The following is a 17,666-nucleotide window of genomic DNA, read 5'->3' as shown; positions in this document are numbered from 1 at the left end:
ATGCCTGGGGCTTGCCTTGTGGAGGGGAAGGTGCATTTCAAAGGTGGTATCCCTCTTACTCAAGGATGCGGAGCCTAAGGGTTTTTTCTTTTTAAACAAAACATACATTCAGATTGAACCAGCAGCGGTCACAACCTGGGCCTGCCCCCGAAGGGGTCTGTGCGTGTCCTTAACGCACACTGCTGTTGACTACCTGGTGTAACTTCCCTGCTTTGCCACCTGTCCGCTCCTCCCCGAAATCCGGACTCTAAAGGCCTCTCTGGGGCTAACTCGGCTGGCTGGAGCCCGGGTCCCTTCGGTCTCATCCCACCTCGGGCGCCTGTTGCGCGGACTTTTCGCGCCGAAGTGGGGGGCAAACGGTCCCCGCGTGCGCCAGGGCTGGTCGGGCGAGCCCCGGAGCTACAGCGACACACTCCCTCACCCTGCGCAGGCTGCAACCGCCCCGCTAGGCCCAGCGCTTGGCCGTTGTTATAGTAACTGCAGGAAGGCTGCTCCCCTCCCCCTCTCTCGCGAGAGCTCCTCTGGCAGCAGGCGGAGCAGGCGCCGGGGTGAGCTCATCCCGGGAGCTGGGGAGGGAGCGCAGCGCGGAGGCTCCTGCAGCAGCCGCAGCAACTTTGTTGGGTGAGTTCAGTGCGGGAGCTGGGCAGGTAGCGCGGAGCCTGCGGGGGTAGGACACCTTCCTCGTCCTGCAGCCCCTAGCCTGGGGGGGCCCTGCGTGGAGCTCGTCCTGAGCTGGAGCGAGGCACCCCTTTCCCCTTCCCGACCCGCCAGCCCGAGCCTGGGGGAGAGTGAATGGAGCTGATCGTGAGCAGACAGACCAAACCAGACCGGCCGGCCCCCTTCCCAATCGAAAGCCGCCTCCTCCGCAGTCTTCAGAGTTTGGTGGTGGGGAGGGTCCTGGAGAGAACTGGCCACTTATGAGGCGAGATTCCTCCAAGCCTCTTAATTTAATCTCTTTATCTCCTTCCCCCATTCCTGGGTCAGTTAGACCCTGACCCCCAAAACTGCCATGTGTCTGTGGGGAGTCCTCGAGCCTTGCGTGGCACTGATCCTGCGGAGAGCATGTCCTTGCACCCCATCTCTGTCTCTTGCTTTCGCCCCAGATTTTTGTGGGGGAGGTTGTGGAGCGCTGATGTATTGATTCTATGCGGGGAGAGAATCGCTCTTTCTCTGCCCTCCCTGCACGGCTTTAACAGCCCCAAGACAATCTAGGGAAAAAGTCCTGGGGCCAGGGGCTCAGACTGGAGCTGATTTCCGATGAGACAGAAGGAGGAGGAAGAAAAAGAAGGGGTTGGACATAAGGATTCCTCACACTCAGTCACCCTGCCCCCAACTTAAACAAGAGAAGGAGAAGCAGCAATATTAACTTGGCTTTTCTTCCCCACCTCCTGCTGCTGCTCCTTGGATACCTCCTTTTTCAGCAAAAAGTGACATGGACTTATCCGTCCCCCCTCCCAGTCTGGATGGTATTTTTCCCCTGTGAACAAAACCGAGGGAGGTGGTGGTGGTGGAAGGAGGAGGTGCAGCAGTGATGGCTTTTGTGTATGTGTGTTTTTTCTCTTTAGGAAGGGGAACGTTGAGTGGGAACGGGTCTGAACGGTTCAAGGAGGGGAAGAAAGGAAAAGGGGGTAAGTTCTTTAAGTGAACCAAGGCACAGGTTGTTCTGAAATGACAATAGGCAATGATGATTTAGGGAATATACTTATTACTTATAGTACTGCATACACTATTTAATGAAATCAGTAAAACAGATTAAGTACAAACAAAAAAAGAAATCTCTTAAATGAAGTCATCCCTTCTTTTTTTTTTTTTTTGGGGGGGGGGGATAATCAGATTATAAGGCTGTTTCCACTATAAGAAGTGAGTTATTTGAGGTTATAAGTGCACAAGTAGCATTACTCTTTATTCTTTTTGTTAAAAGCCAGCTTTGCTTTGTAGTTGTTTTGAATCAGTTTTGACACCACAATAATGATGATTAGCTCATTTGAAGGTAGTGCTGATAATCTAAATGTTTATATTGTTGGAAAGGGAGTGGAGGAATGAAATGTTTGAAGGTGGTTAATTTCTTTCCTTGAAGTCTGGAGAAGTGAAACACAGGGGATACCTTAAACTGGATCTCATGGAATAAAGTAGTTGCTGTGTTTGTGTTTGAGGAAAACCAGGTAAAGAGGGAAAAGAGGAGGGGGCAGACTTCAACCTCATTCTTCACTCTTTTCCATTTTATATTTTCAAAACTAGTGACATTGAATTCCTCACCATATATCTTTTCATTAATAAAATATACACATACGCTGACCAATTATAAGGTTGATCATGTTCATTTAATGAGGAATGCACCTATTCATTTCTGATAACAGCAGTGCAAAAAGGGAATTGCTCAACTTAAAGGAAAATCTCCTTGTGTAACCTTGACTACTGCGTGTGTGTGACTTTTTACATGGAGAAGACATTTTTTTCTAAAATTTGTGAGTGCATTTCTGCAGTATTGCTCACAAGATTTCTTTAAAATAGTATCTGCACTGAATATTTTAGTAATGCTGTTTTTAATGAATCCCTTAATGCATGCTGGCCTAAATGTATCTGTGAGCTGTGTCCTTAGCTGATAATACAATGTAAATTTGTTTTTGGGGGGGTGGGAGGGGAAGGTGTCAGATTTCATTAGATTCCAGCTCTATCTGGGTGAACTTAGATTGGTGTTTCCTCTAGAAAGCAATCCTTTCATGATGAAACTCTGACTCAGACCCTTGACCATTGTGAATGCTACGTGGGAGTTAAGTGTTAACTTTCTTAAGTTTAAATCATAAAGCAATTTTCTAAGGAGAAAATAGAATTTTTTTCTATAACATTTGCTTGTAGTCAGCATAAGTGTTGATTGAATAACATGTAATTGCCGTTTTGTTTGATGGAAAGGTTGGTCATTATTTTTCTATTTAGAAGGTGCAATCAAGCCAAACTAACTCCTTTCCCCCCTCCTTTTGGGGAGGATCAGAAAAGTGGAAATAATGAAGCAAAAGTTTGCATTAGAAGTCTCAAAGAAATGGTTTAAAAATTGTATTTCACTGTCAAGGCTTTCATGCCTTAGGCCATCAGATGTCATACTAGTCATTAAGTCAGAAACAATGTGGGAATTTGAGATTTTTTGCTGGTAATATTAAAAAAAACACATTGCATTTCCTTTTTTAATGATTTTTTTTTAATGGGAGCCTTCATAGAGTTCAGGTAGTAGAAGTGTCAGAATTACATGATAGACATTATTTGAATAATGAATTAAATCTTCGTAACAATAGATAATTAGGAACAGAAAAACTTTTAAGTTGCCTGTGTAATTGGCTTACACATGGTCAGTTGATTAAGGAAAATGCACTTAGTATGTTGCTCAGTAATGCATTGAGTAGGTGCTACTGCTGTTATTTTGTGTTTAGTTGTTAGTATTACTAGTTGAGATGGAAATACGAGGTTAACAATTATGGTTAAGTGAACTTTTTATATTGCAAAGTGACAAGCAAAATGGGGTCACTGGCTGTGACTTGAATGTAGGAATCTGCACAAAGGTTGTGACTACTAGCAGGTGTAGATGTGAGCATAAGAATAAAGAAGTCTAATAGGGAAATAACTGAAATAGAGAATGGAAATGAAATTTTAATTGGGATTTGTGCACTACTGTATTCTTCATTGGTCTTTATTATTTCTGCCTTAACATGTCGGATCATCACTTCTTTGTTCATGGATTTTCTTTTTTCTGCTCTTTTTCTGTTTATCCCTCTTGGTCTAGCAAATGTCTTTATTGCTTTCTACATTTCTGTAGCTATTGTTTTAAGTCTATTTTGATCGTGTGTCCAAAAATCTTACCTCCATTCCCCAGGCCTTCAAAATGACTGAGAGGTTTTTCCTTGTCTATGAACTCTCTTGCCTATGGTATCTCAAGAACTTTATTTGCATTCTAATGTAACTTCTCTCCTCAATCTTATTAATATTTCTCCGCTCTATATCTGACACACTTTTATTTGCAAAATTGTAGACTCTACTATTACTGAACACAGATTTTATCTTACCAAAACAATTATTTAATTCTGTTTTTGTTCTCCTTAGCAAGAGTATTTGGTTCAGGAAGATCAGATTCTTGCAAACAGAGGAAAGCCAAGTGAAAAAAGGACAAGCCACTGAGAAAACACACAAGTTACTCTAGTATGTGAAAGAGTTGAGGCCCATTTCACTCTTTTGTATCTGCTTTCTGTATTATACTGTAGTGTATTGATTGTATAGAAGAAAAAAGCACAGTTTTCTCCATATCAATAGTTTAATCCCTTCAATAAGGGGTGTGCTGCTAACTATTTCAGTTCTTTGTGCTACTGGTTGGAAATCCAGGGTATCCCACTGTTGCGTGGAAACAGTTGCACCATTGCCCTCATCAAAATTTTGATCACATAGATTGGTTGGCTTTCTAATGTTGATATTTCCAGTGCTTTAAAAATTATTCTGATTGAACCTGCATGTTGGTTTGTTGGAAACAATATTTTATGTTGGTGTTTCTTTGGCTGTCAACATGTTAACGTGATTAACTTTTTAAAAATTTGTATGATAATTCCATAATATCTTTATGTCCTTGCTTTATTTACTTTGAAATCAGTGTTCAGATTATTCTTCTTTTGTTCACATGTGCAGTAGCTGAACTTTTTCCAGTGCTGTGCACTGTCTATCGGAAAGCAGGATGGAGGCTTTACTGTTCTGGAATTCCTCTTCCTGAAGAAAGATTACTTTGTTATTTCTATATAGTATCTAGTATGAAAATGGACTTCCACTAATTTCAAGTTACCTGCCATCCAGAAAACTGCCCACATTCTTTTCCAGGTTTTAAGAGACTTTGCCTAAAGCTTCTTTGTTAAAGGGGGTACAGACCCCAATCTGTTATTCCTTTAGCAATGCAGCATTCTGCATTTAAAAGTAATCATACGTTAAATATCCTTTTTGTTAGCAGGAAAAAATACATGTTAGATTGTTCCATGGTTTACGTTTCCAGGGAGATATGACTCAGTGGCTTGACTTCAAATAGATCTCTCTAAATGGGAAATTTTAAGTAGGTTAATCTTAATGTATCAGTGAATTCATTTTAAATTATGGACATTACGCTGAATTTGTTTAAAGTGGTATCTTATGGGATGTGAAAGGTTGTGGTGGTTCTTGTTTTTAATTAAAATAAAACCCCCAAACTGGGGGAGAGCTTGTACACTTTACCGTACACGTGCTAGATGGATGCCTAAATATTATATTTTGAGGGTGCTACTAAAAATGGCGATGGGACTATAACTATCAGTGAGTTTGAGTAGCAATATTTTAGTGCCTCAGACTGGTTCTAGCTTTTTCTAAGCAGTTGCTTTGTAAAACTAACGTGATGCATAGCAGTATCAGTTCTACCCCTGGGTTCTAGATAGCAGTCTTATACTTTGGTGTCAGTTGGGACAGGGTTCTCAACCTTTTTCTTTCTGAAGTGCTTTTTCAAGATGCTATAAAAACTCTATGGTCTACCTGTGCCACAGTAACTGGTTTTCTGCATATAAAAGCCAAGGCTGGCGTTCAGGGGTAGCAAGCAGGGCAATTGCCTGGGTCCCTATGCTACAGGGCTCTGAAGCTACATTGCTCAGACTTTGGCTTCAGCCCCAGGCAACGGGGCTTTGGCTTTCTATCCTCGGCCCCAGCGAGTCTAAGGGCTGGTCTACACTGGGGGGCAGGATTGACCTAAGATACGCAACTTCAGCTACGTGAATAGCGTAGCTGAAGTCGAAGTATCTTAGATCGATTTACATTGGGTCCTCACGGCGAGGGATCGGCGGCTGCAGCTCCCCCGTTGACTCCACTACCGCTGCTCACTCCGGTGGAGTTCCGGAGTCGACGGGGAGCGCGTTTGGGGATCGATATGTCGCATCTTAATGAGAGGCGATATATCGATCCCCGATAAATCGATCGTGACCTGCCGATACAGCGGGTAGTCTGGATGTACCCTAATGCTGGCTCTGCTTGGTGGCGCCCCCCCCCCCCCCCGAAACCTGCTTGCGGCCCTCCAGGTGGTCCCAGACCCCTGGTTGAGAACCACTGAGTTGAGGGGAGACCTATGAGTAGCTGCAGAGACACTGGAGTCCTTTGTCTGTGGGCTCAGGAAGAGAATCCTGTATTGGCTTACATTTGGAAGGGTATCTACATTAACATAAGGGCTAGATATTTTTTTTCTTTTTAACATGGAAGCTTAAATTCTACAGAAGTTAATGAGTTTGGTCCTTTTTATTCAGCTTCCTCTTTACTAATACAAGTAGACAAGTGGGATTTTAAAAGTCTGGATTGGGATCTACCATGAGCCTGTTTTGCTTAGTGTAACATTAGCTTAGTGGTTCTGAAGATTTTTGTTTTCTTTGTGTGAATGTTCCTAAAGAGAACGTCATTTGAATAGAGCTAATTAATTAATTACAAAACAATCTCTGCAATTGGTGAGTTTCATAATCACTATTGGATGATGCTTTTTAGTGCTGTTTCAAAGAGATCTGAATATATAAAACCTCTGTAGATTTCTGTTTGGTTAGATCAAAATTCATCCTCGCTGCTTCTATTCATAGTACTTTTGAAACTTAAATGCCTGGTTCAGATGCTAGAATGATAAGTATCAGCCATAGAGTTGTATGCAGCTGTTCATTACTGACAGACTTCTTATCGTAGTCCTGGAAAATGCAAGGTTCTGTAAAACAACTTGTCTATGTATAAATTATCTGGATTATTTTTGTGTTGAGATATGTTGTGTGTGTACTTTCAAAATAGCATTTGCTAAGCATTATTGGGAGATGGGGGTGACTTTCTGGTTAGTGCATAGGACTGTGAGACAGGAATTCCAAGTTGTAATCCCAGCTCTGAGATAGACTCCTTCAGTGACTTTGGGCACAGAATTATCCTCTCTGTTTTAATTTTCCCATCTGTAAAATCGGGATAACATTTACCTCACAGGTGTTAAGGACTATTTCAGTGGTTTGAAAATGTAAAGGTTTCAATCAAATAGATCATGGGGAAAATCCTATCTGTTGGCTTTTAAGTATTGATAACTGATGAAAATATTACTGTCACAACAGATTTGCCTTTAAACCAGTTTATTCTTCTTGTTGGTTTCTTTTGTTTTGTCTTGGTATGAAGTGCTAACTGTAGTAGAAATTGAGGACATCTATAAGGAAAAGTTGTCTTTCAAATCTGTTTAAGAAGAGTTCTTTTACACTGAAACATAGTCGCTGCCTATTGGTATCACAGTGTCGGTTTTAATAGTATCTTTCCTTCAGCCAGGAAAGTAAGCAAATACCTCGCTTCACATCTGTTGCCTACTTTGTTGCATAGCCAAGTACAGCTAATGGTTGCAAGAGGTGACACGTTGCTTGACGAAAACATGTACAAAAAATACATGTCGCTGTTCTGCCCAGTAACTACCTAGTTTTGACATAATACTGAAAAACTTAAAGTTTTTGTTTTTGAAATTAAAATATATTTATTGTTTACTTTATGACCTGTTTTGTTTCTAAGTCTTAAAATAACAAATTGCAGTTGTTACTTCCATGTTTAATGTAAAAGAATCATCTCGCTTTGTATTTCATATACTCACCTGAAGTATACAGTGCAAATCTTAGACCTTTTGTAGCAAATATTTCAAAAAGAATGTGTTTTTCAACTTTTTCCAATCTCTCTCTGGTTCAGATAAATGATGGAGAAAAGTAAGCACTAAATTATGAAGTGGCAGTTGTAGGAATTTCTTAGCTGTCTTTTAAAAAATCCAAAGCATCTTAGTAGCAAACTTTTTGTGGCTCAGCTAAAATGTTTTGTACTCTTTTCATGTGTAGTCCATTTTGTGTTTTTTTTTTCGCTTGGGATATCAGCAGTGTCATCCATGGCTATCCACGTGCTTTAATTATGGCTGTGAGGTTGCAGACCTCTGTGGCAGAAATCCTGATTTCTTTTATCCACTGACATCTAGGAACTACACACTTTTCTGTAAGAGGCCAATAATAAAACATCATGTTTTTTAATGTCTGTCTTTGAACAGTGCAATAAAGTGAACTCTCAAACTTCTGAAGAGCTGATGCTTACAGAATAAAGCAAACTTCACTTGCTGTTGCATTACAAAGGCGAGACCTAGTGTACCAGTGGGGGGAGGGGGGAAAGTAGATTAGAAATTCGTGGACAACAAATAATAATTTATATGCCCCTGAGAATGTGGAAAAGTAAATTCAAACCGGTAAAGACTTTTTTGAGAGGTATTGTCTCAGTGCAAATAGATATTTATTTTTTACAGATTAATATAATAACTAAGACTATCACTTCACAGGAAAACTATTATTTTGAATTTGATCACAGGTAAGTGTATCTTATAGTCTTGTTCAAGACAACACTTCTTTACTGAATTGGCAGTCTGAATTCTTTAGATTGTAAGAATGAAGTACTCAGTTAAGGAGCAACACTGTTTGGACTCTATATTTCTCCTTCTCCTTAGTCATTTTAATTAACCTATATTTGCATGGAACTGTTTAATTGGATGGTGGCAAAGGAGATATTTGTACATGTCTCATGTAAGTGGATACTGCACTCTGCAGAGTAAATGTTAGTGGGCCTGCCAGGTTTCTGCTGGATACAATCCAGGCTTCTAGCATTAAATGCATAATTTTGAAAGACTAAATTGGATTTTAAGTTTCTAGGCTATGCTGAAGGACTGAATAATTCTACAAGTTTTATATGTTCTAATCCCTTAAAAAACAAAACAAAAAAAACCTCAAACCTTCTTGACTTCATAAATTAGTATGTATCTTTTACAGACTACATTACATTAGCAATATTGTTGTAGTTTCAATTCTGAAGTTGGCCAAAACTTTTGTTGTACATATTTTGGTGACTCTTTTTTAAAAAAGTAGACCAGTGGTTCTCAAACTTTGGGGTCCTGACCCCATTTTAATGGAGTTGCCGGGGTTGGCATTAGACTTGCTGGTGCCCGGGGCTGGGTCTGAAGCTGAAGCCCTGAACTGGAGGGCTTCAGCCCTGGGCAGCAGGGCTCAGGTTACAGGCCCCCTGCCTGGGGCTAAAGCCCTTGGGTTTTGAGTGCTTCCCCTTCTCCCCGCTCAGGGCAATGGGGCTTGGGCTTTGGTGCCCCTCCCCCGGGGGGGCGGCAGGGTTTGGGCAGGCTCAGGCTTCGGTCCCCCCTCCCAGGGTCAAGTAGTAATTTTTGTTTTTAGAAGGGGGTCGCGGTGCCAATGAAGTTTAAGAATCTCTAAAGTAGACCATTATATTACTTTTCATGGTTTTCAACAGCCTGAGCAAAGAATGAAACCTAGAGAACAACTTTCAAGCTAAAGCAAACTTGTGAAGGCAGAGAAAGAAAGCAATTTACTTGGCCAGTTCTTGTTCTTGCATTTTCCCTCTCCAGTTATTGAAAAAGGTCATGTCTGAATAAGGCTGTCTTCCTAACATGTCTGAAGTCATCAGCCTGTATTTGATATAGCTTTGTTTCCATGGAAGTTACTGTGATGTCAAAAAGTCAGCATTATATCTTCACTGCAATATCCTGCAGAAAAAGTAGAGGTGATCGTTATTAAAACACCAATGCCTCTCTTAATTAGAAAGAGGAAATTATGAAATATATACTAAATGAAAATGGAATTGTATGGTTTTTCCTAAGATGAAAAGATTTTTTTTTTTTTTTTTTTTTTGCTTTATTAAAGGCTTGTCTACATCGGGAAATTGACTGCAATAGTTGTTAGGGAATAACTCCCCATGTGGATGCACTTCCTCAGGATTAAGAGTGTCTTTTCCGGTTTAGTTTAATTCAATTTGGAAGCAGATTAAGCTAACCTAGAAAATGGCACTCTGATTTCTGAAAAAGAGGGTATGTTTAAACTACCACTTATGTTGATATAACTTATGTCGCTCAGGGTGTGAATAAGCCACCTCCCTGAGAGACATAAGTTACAGTGACCTAAACGCCGGTGTGGACAGTGCTATGTCGGCGGGAGAGCTTCTCCTGCCGACATAGTTGCTGCTGCTCATTGTGGGTGGATTAATTAAGTCAATGGGAGGGCTCTCTCAATGCAGCTGTGCCTCTGTAAACTCTCTAGTGTAGCCATAGCCAGAGTGTCCACACAGGAAGATATTGTAGAATTGCTATTCTGCTTTAAATTCACATCTTAATTTATTGCAGAATAACCCACTCCTGTAGTCAAACCCTTAATCTTTAAACCTACTTAGATTTGTTTGTCATTTAATAACTTTGTCATGACATCCTTTAATATGAGCACTGTGGTACAAGTGTTTACTTTCAGATGTGAAAAGAGAATTTTAAAGAACTATCAGTATACTAGGCTAAATAAAAAGAGAGACTAACCTTTCTTCCCCTCCCCTCCCCCCCATCCCCCGAATGCTAAAGGAATTATCTGTTTGTGACAATAAAATGGATATTATGGATGTAATCATTCACATAAATGTTGGTGTGGTCAAGATTTTTAAACTGAGTGATAACTTAAAATGACTATTAAAACAAGTGAATAGCAATGAACAGGTAACTCTTACATGACAAGATTCAATCCATCCTAGTTAGGACCACTGCTTTGGTCAAATATAACTAGTCAAAAAAGCTATTATATGTTGACTGCCAGTTTGGTCAAATCCCAATATTTACAAGAGAATGCTTTCACACGAGAAGCAGCTGAAAGGACATTTTGCAATTTTCTGTAGTTGGACAACTATCATTTTATTCCTTTCTTTTAATGTGTTTAATTTCAGCGTCTCATTACTTACAGGGAGATATTTATCTCAAAGTGCCAACACGTTTATTCCTGTCAAGGACAAGAGAGCACACGTTGTGGACGTGCTCTTCAGCTTGCTCAGCACCTGATACGGTATACAGGTTTCAGAAAACTGGAATAACAAATACTTATTTCAGACCATCATCTGAGCAAAATGGGGGGATGGGGAGGGAGAAATATGAAAGTTAGACTTTGGTCTTGTTCGTTGACTTTTATTATTTATAATAATTGAATTTCTGTAGTGCACAAGCAAGACTGATCACATACAGACCCATCATCAATAAGTGTACAACCAAAGAAGACAAATAACCCTGTGAAGGATTGGAAGAGGAAGAGATTTTGGGTATTTGATTTTTAAAATAGCAAATTTGTATATGTTGCAGGTGTCAAGTATTCCTAATTACTTTTTAGCCTAGGCTTTATTAATTGGTTGTTTTCTCATGGATGTGAAAGCAGAAGGCTAGGAGATTTAAAGATGAAGAAGACAGTCGCCTTACAAACAAGTTCAGGGAGAAGACGTACGGGGCACTGTGGAAGAAGATATTTGTGTGGGAAGCTGACAGATGGTCAGTTGAGACCAGCATCTTGGGCAGATTGGGACATGCATGATGTTGTAAGAAGCAAGCAGAGAATTGGGGAGGAGATCAGTTGTAGAGGGCTTTGAAGAGGAGAAGAAGCTTGAAGTTGATGTGGTGAAAGAGGTGTATCCAGGGAGAGAGTGAGAAGTCAAGGAAATTATTTTTTGCAGCTGTGTTTTGAATGGATTGGAGAGTGGAAATATGGGTGTTAAGGAGACTGGAGATGGTAATGAAAACAGGAGGTGATGAGAATTTTGTCTGTGGTCTTCAAACTGGGGCATACACCCCCTAAAGGGATGTGGAGGAAAGTTTGGGGAGGGCGCAGCAGGGCCCAGGCTAGCCCCCATGAGGCTGTAGCTCTGCTCCGGCCCCATCCACAGCTGCACTCCATCCCCTGCTCCAGCCCCAGCTGCAGCTGCGCTCCACCCCACTTCCACCCCAGCTCTGGCTCCAGCCACAGCTACACTCTGCCCTCTGCCCAATTCTGGTCCCAGCCACAGCTCCACGCTGCCCCCTGCTCCATTGCCAGCCCAGCTCTGCCTCATTCCCTCTCTGTCCCCAGGCCAGCTCTGCCTCTAACCCCAATTCCTCCTTCCCCAGTTCAGCCCTCAGTTCTGTCTTCAGCCCAATCTCCTCTGCTGAGCCAACTGTGCAGTAATTTGGGGGTGGGAAGGCACAAACAGATTCCGTTACTGGTAAGTAGGGGGTGTGACAGTAAGAGTTTGGGCACCACTGGTCTAGAAAAAGAAAAGATAAGATCTTAGAAATGTTTTGAACAAGAAGAGATGAGATTTGGATACAGCCTGAATGTATGGGGCAACAGAAATGGAAGAGTCAAATGTGATCACAAAGTTACAGGCCTGAGAGATTGGGAAGCTTATCGTGTTAATAATGATAAAGTGGAGAGTAAAGAGAGTTTTGGTGGAAAGATCAGGAGTTTAGCTTTGGCCACGTTAAGTTAAAGTTGACAGCAGAACATCCAACATAAGAGAGTGGAGAAACTGATATTTGGGTCTTGTTGGAGGGTATTGTGGGTTTTGTTGTATTCCAGTAGTAGAAAAGGAGATTTTTGAGTCATTTGTGTAAATATGCTAGTTGAAACTATGTGAGTTGGACAGATCATCCAGAGAGAGGGTGTAAAGGAAGAAGAGATGGGGCTAAAGAGATGCTTTCCCCCTGGTTTCCCTGTGGTTCCCTCTTGGAGAGTGAACAGAGAGGTAGGGGAATGGAAACACCCCACCTCCCCTACCCCCCCCCGAACGCTGCAAAGAACACAATCAGTCTGGAGTTTGGGCTGTTGCTTCTCTTCAGATTCTTGCAGGTATCTCCAGCCCTAGCTGATTGCTAGGCCTTGGTCGTATAGTAGAACCTTTACACCCACAGCTTCACATAGGCCTTTGCCTAGTATGATTAGATGACGTAATGGCTAAAACACATATGCCTTCTTATACTAGAGCTATTGCTATCACCAGTGATGCACCCGGTGATGATAGTACATTTCTGCAAAAAATACTAGTGTAGATACTAGTTTAAGGACTAACGCTGTTTAATGGTTTCTCATTTACAGTTATTTTAAACAAATCTGGGAATTAGATATTCGTCTTGAGGTTTTAGATATAAAGTTATAACAATGGATATTGAAGAAGGTATATTTGTTTGTGTGACCTTCTGTACTCCATTTACCTTCTTTACATGGAGCAAGAGTAGAGTTTCTGATGCAGGGCTGCGCTATTTCAGTAACATTTTACAGGTGGCAACAAAAGTTCTTGGCTGTGCTACAGTATGTGGGTGTTACATGCATATGCTTGCAGCTAAAGTACTTAAGCACCATTGAGAGCTAACATTTTTAAAATCAAGTAATTATATGCACAGTATGATGCAGAGTACCCCTGTTTAAGTTGTGATTGGTTTATGCATCTACACTGTTTATCTGTAGCTGATAAATGAGGTAAAAACCTTTCCATTTTAGGGGCTTAAAGAGATGTTGCCAAATAAAAAATTTTTTTTGAATGCATGCATATTTTTTTTAAAGAAAACGGATATCCGTACTTGTGTTATTAATAAGTTATTGTGTATTGTATTTGCATCACTTGATTTTCAATGCAAATATTTCTATTTAAAAAATAAGAAATAGCAACAGGTACCTTCTTTGCTGTCACCAGGTGTAGGTGAAAAAAGATCTTGACATTTTGGAAAATCTTTTGACCTCTTAGGTCGACTTAGAGCTGTAGTGTAGACATGCTCCTATGTCCACATTACCCTCCTTCTGTCGGTGGTGCGTTTCCTCACGAGGAGTGCTTCCACTGACTGAAGAGGGGAGTGTGGTGGGTGAGAGCCATGGCTTTCAGCTCCGTGTGGCTCCCTGCTAGGAGCCCAGCTGCCCCCCTGGGCTCTTGGCTCTTGGCTCCCCATTCCCAGCTGGGAGTGGGGAGCCTCCTGGCTGCAGCCTGGTTGGGAGTGGGGAGCTAGGGACAGCTGCTGTCCAGCTTTATTGTCAATTTCATGGCTCCATGCTGGAGTCATGAAAATGACAAGACAACCAACAGCCAATGTAAGTAAGGCAGTGTCTACAAAGATGCTGTGTTGCCCTAACTACCCTGACACACATTCTATGTCTCTCATGGAGGTGGAGTTATTCTGTCAGTGTAGTAGGGAATTACATCGGCAGGGCAAGGCATACTGACATAATTAGGTTGATGTAAACTACCTTACATTGATTTAACTGTGTAGCGTAGACCAGGCCTTAATCAAGTGTTGGGTACTGAGAGCATAAGGCAGCAAAGCTTGGTGTCAGTGGAGTGCATCTTTTTCAAAAGGCAGAAACCAAAGCTGTGCTAACTATGAAGTGCCACTGCTGTTTGGTTGAAGTCTATATCTGTTGGTCCTAAAAGTCATTCAGGTGCATATGTGCAGTATGGGCAAAACTTGAGAATATGAGTTATCGTTGTTTCTAATTTAGTTATTAACTTGTATTTAAAGGTTTCTTTGCTTTGGAAAAGAAATCAAGTAGACTGCAAAGGTCCATAGCTGTACTATAGTGTAGCCCTTCACAAATATGTCTGAGGCATGGTTATTAATGATGATTGAATATTTGTTTGCTGTGTTGGTCCCAGGATATTAGAGAAACAAGGTTGGGTGTGAATAGCTATCTCTGGAATTAAACACAACAGTTGTTTTGCACAACAGTTTAAGATAAGAGTATTTTACTAGGTTTAAAGTATAAAGAGAAATGAGATTAGCTGACTAATTACCAAATTGGAATTTAGTCAAGACCCCGAAGCTAACATCTGTGTACTTTGAAAATCTCTTGGCACTTTCCACATTGACTTCATGTGCTCAGGACCCTTGTTCTACATTTTATCCAGAAGGTGGCATCTCCTACAGAATATCATATTGCCTGGTGGCCTCATGTTTGGGTATTGGTTCAGTATTGAGTCAGCCTGATCTTGTTCACTTATGAGTGCATTTTGAGATGGCATTTTTCTTTTGTTTACATTTGTATAACACTCATCATTATAGCACCTCTCACTCATTAAAGAGTTTAACCATCACAACATCCTTGTGAAGTATGGTTATAGTATTTTCCCGATTTAAAAAAAAAAAGCATACTCAGACACTAGTGTTGTGTGACTTGCCTGGAGGGTGCACAGGTAAACTGCAGAGTCAAGAATAGAACTCAGAGTTACTGACTTCCATTCTTTTGCCTCATTAGTGACAAAGATTAGTAGAATAATGTTCCAACATAATATGTGGTGGTGCTACAAAATGCTATATTAAGTAACTCAATAAACTACTTTGGGCTTTCTTTGCCTGCTCAGACTCCCATTCTTAGTTTGATAGTAAACTATTGTCATACATCTTGAGCTGTAATAATAAAGTGAGACACACAGTATATAAAACTGCAGAATGAACAGAACAAGCTGATGCATGCAACAAATAGGACCATGAGGAATCTGTAAACCTGAAGTGCATTTATAAGAAACTGTCAAACCAAAGGCTGTTAGAAGTACATGTGTTTTTAAAAAATTAAACTAAATAAAGATATAACTGGGGTAAATATCCAATAAAGACTGGGAAGTTTTGTTTCACAAGTTGCATTTTGACAATCTTTCTGTGTTCAAGAAGAGTTGTATTAAATTAGATTTAAAGTACTGTCTGGCTGCACTGAAATGTGTAGTCTATTGAATCCCTGTGCTGAGCCTTGTTAAAAATGACAAATAAGCCTCATGTTCTAACTCAACATTTCCCCCATTTTAGTTGGTAGCTTACTGTATGTAAATGCTTGGATAGTATTGTTTTTAGTTTTAAATCCCACTAGCACAACTTCTTACATTGCTGGAAGCACATTCTCATAAAACATGTTGAGATGGCTGTATTTCTGGAAACAAATTGCTATGCTGCATGGTGACTTGAGGGTTGGTTTAACTCAAACATTATAGTCTTAGGACTGCACATGTCATTCCTCTAAAGTTTATTGGGAGTACTGGAGAAGTTCACAAAGAGATTGGGTGTTAATTTTCCATGGAAGTCTATTCTGAATGCTACCAACTGAGAAGTATTTTATATGAGATTTTGTTTCAGTGAAGCACCTATAAGCTGATATTTTTGTTTTGCATATTTCTGTCCTCAAACTGCAGCATGAGTAATCTCCATTTCTTAAAGTGTTTTGCTGTTAATATAGAAGAACCTTTTTCATTTTCCCTGAGTGGAGATACACAGGCTGAAATGTGAAGGTTAGTAAGTATGCTTTTGTGGTTCTGTACACCCTGATCCCTTGCCTAAGATCTGATACAGAACTCATTGAAGTCAAGTGGTTCCAAGACCTCCTCTATCAGCACTTCAATCTGGGACAGTTCCTCAGATGTGGGAATCTCCCTCACATGCTCTGTGGTGTAGACTGATGCAAAGAATACATTTAACTTTTCTGCAATCGCCTTGTCTTCCTTGAATGCTCCTTTAGCACCTCAATCGTCCAGTGGCCCCACTGATTTTTTTGGCAGACTTCCTGCTTCTGATAAACATTTTTTTTGTTAGTTTTTGTCTTTTGTTAGTTGCTCTTCAAATTCTTTTTGGCTTGCATAATTATACTTTTACAATTGACTTGCCAGAGTTCATGATCCTTTCTATTTCCTCAGTAGGATTTGACTTCGAATGTTTAAAATATGCCTTTTTGCCTCTAATCACCTCTTTTTCTCTGTTTAAGTCCAAGAGAGGAATATAGTTACTTTTAACTACAATGCTACTGTAGTGCGTTTTATTTGTGTTTCCCCTGCCCACAAGGATGTTAAATTTAATTACATTATGGTCACTCAGCACGAGCAACTCTGTCATTCCTATATATTTTATAACCTGGTATTACCACATCCCATTGATTATCAAAATTCCATCCACTTTCTGTGATGCTTATTATATCAATATCCTCATTTAATACCAGGCATTCAAGTTCACCCGCCTTAGACTTCTTGCATTGTATACAAGCACTTATAAAATTTGTCAATATTTAGTTGTTTACCTTCATGTCAGGGTTTTGGAGCAGAGGCTGGAGCTGGAGCACGGACCAGTAGGTTTTTGCCCGGAGCTGGAGCGGAGCCAGAGCGGAGCAATTCAAAAATTTGATTGCTTCATATGATGAAATTGAATGAGACTCTTTCATATGATTGTTTCCCTTCAGTTCCTACCTGTGTTTTATCAACTTCTGTCCTTTCTTCATTAATGCATCTATCTAGATGTCTTGAGGTCCCCAACCTTCATAGCCGGTAGGCAATTCACCATATGGTTTTCCTGGTCAACACAAACCCAACTACTTGTATTTCTCATAATCAAATCCTCCAGTTATTATTACCTGCTTTTTGTAATAACTGGGGTCCCTTCCCCAGGAAGGGTATCCTCAGTGTGAGAGAAAACCATGACATCATCTGGAAGTAGGATCCCCAATTTGGGATCATTTCCCTCTGCTCCAGCTTGATGCTCTCCTTCCTCAAGACATTCATTCTCCTGAATATCACAGAGGCTGTCATGCTGGGGGTGGGGCCATTTTACTGTGTCCTGGAAAGTCTTGCGTATATACCTCTCTGTCTCCCCTAGTTCCTCCAGTTCAACCACTCTGGTCTCAAGTGCCCATCCTGTCTCTCTGAGGGCTCTGAGTTACTTGCACTAAAGGCGCACATACACCACCTGCCCACAAGGCAGGTATCATACATGCTGTACTGAGTGCAATAAAATGGATAGCCCCCACTCTGCTGCTAGATATCTGCCTGAATTATTTTAACTTCTGTGGCTT

The 17,666-nt window shown here is 40.8% G+C and overlaps 1 protein-coding gene across 6 annotated transcripts in view; it reads left to right on the top strand.

The window, feature by feature from the left end:
- The first annotated feature begins 538 nt into the window (after positions 1 to 538).
- Positions 539 to 17,666, top strand: part of SIPA1L1 (signal induced proliferation associated 1 like 1) — a 378,635-nt gene continuing 361,507 nt past the window's right edge. For all 6 annotated transcript variants that reach the window (XR_004645561.1, XM_034769297.1, XM_034769296.1 and 3 more), the window contains exons 1-2: positions 539 to 621; positions 1,566 to 1,628. The gene's annotated coding sequence lies outside the window, so the exon portion shown is untranslated. The remainder of the gene's footprint in view (positions 622 to 1,565; positions 1,629 to 17,666) is intronic.

This window comes from Trachemys scripta, chromosome 4, assembly GCF_013100865.1.
Source record: "Trachemys scripta elegans isolate TJP31775 chromosome 4, CAS_Tse_1.0, whole genome shotgun sequence".
NCBI classification, from domain to species: Eukaryota; Metazoa; Chordata; order Testudines; family Emydidae; genus Trachemys; species Trachemys scripta.
The sequence above is the reverse complement of the archived record's forward strand: the minus strand, read 5'-3'. Positions and strand labels throughout refer to the sequence as shown.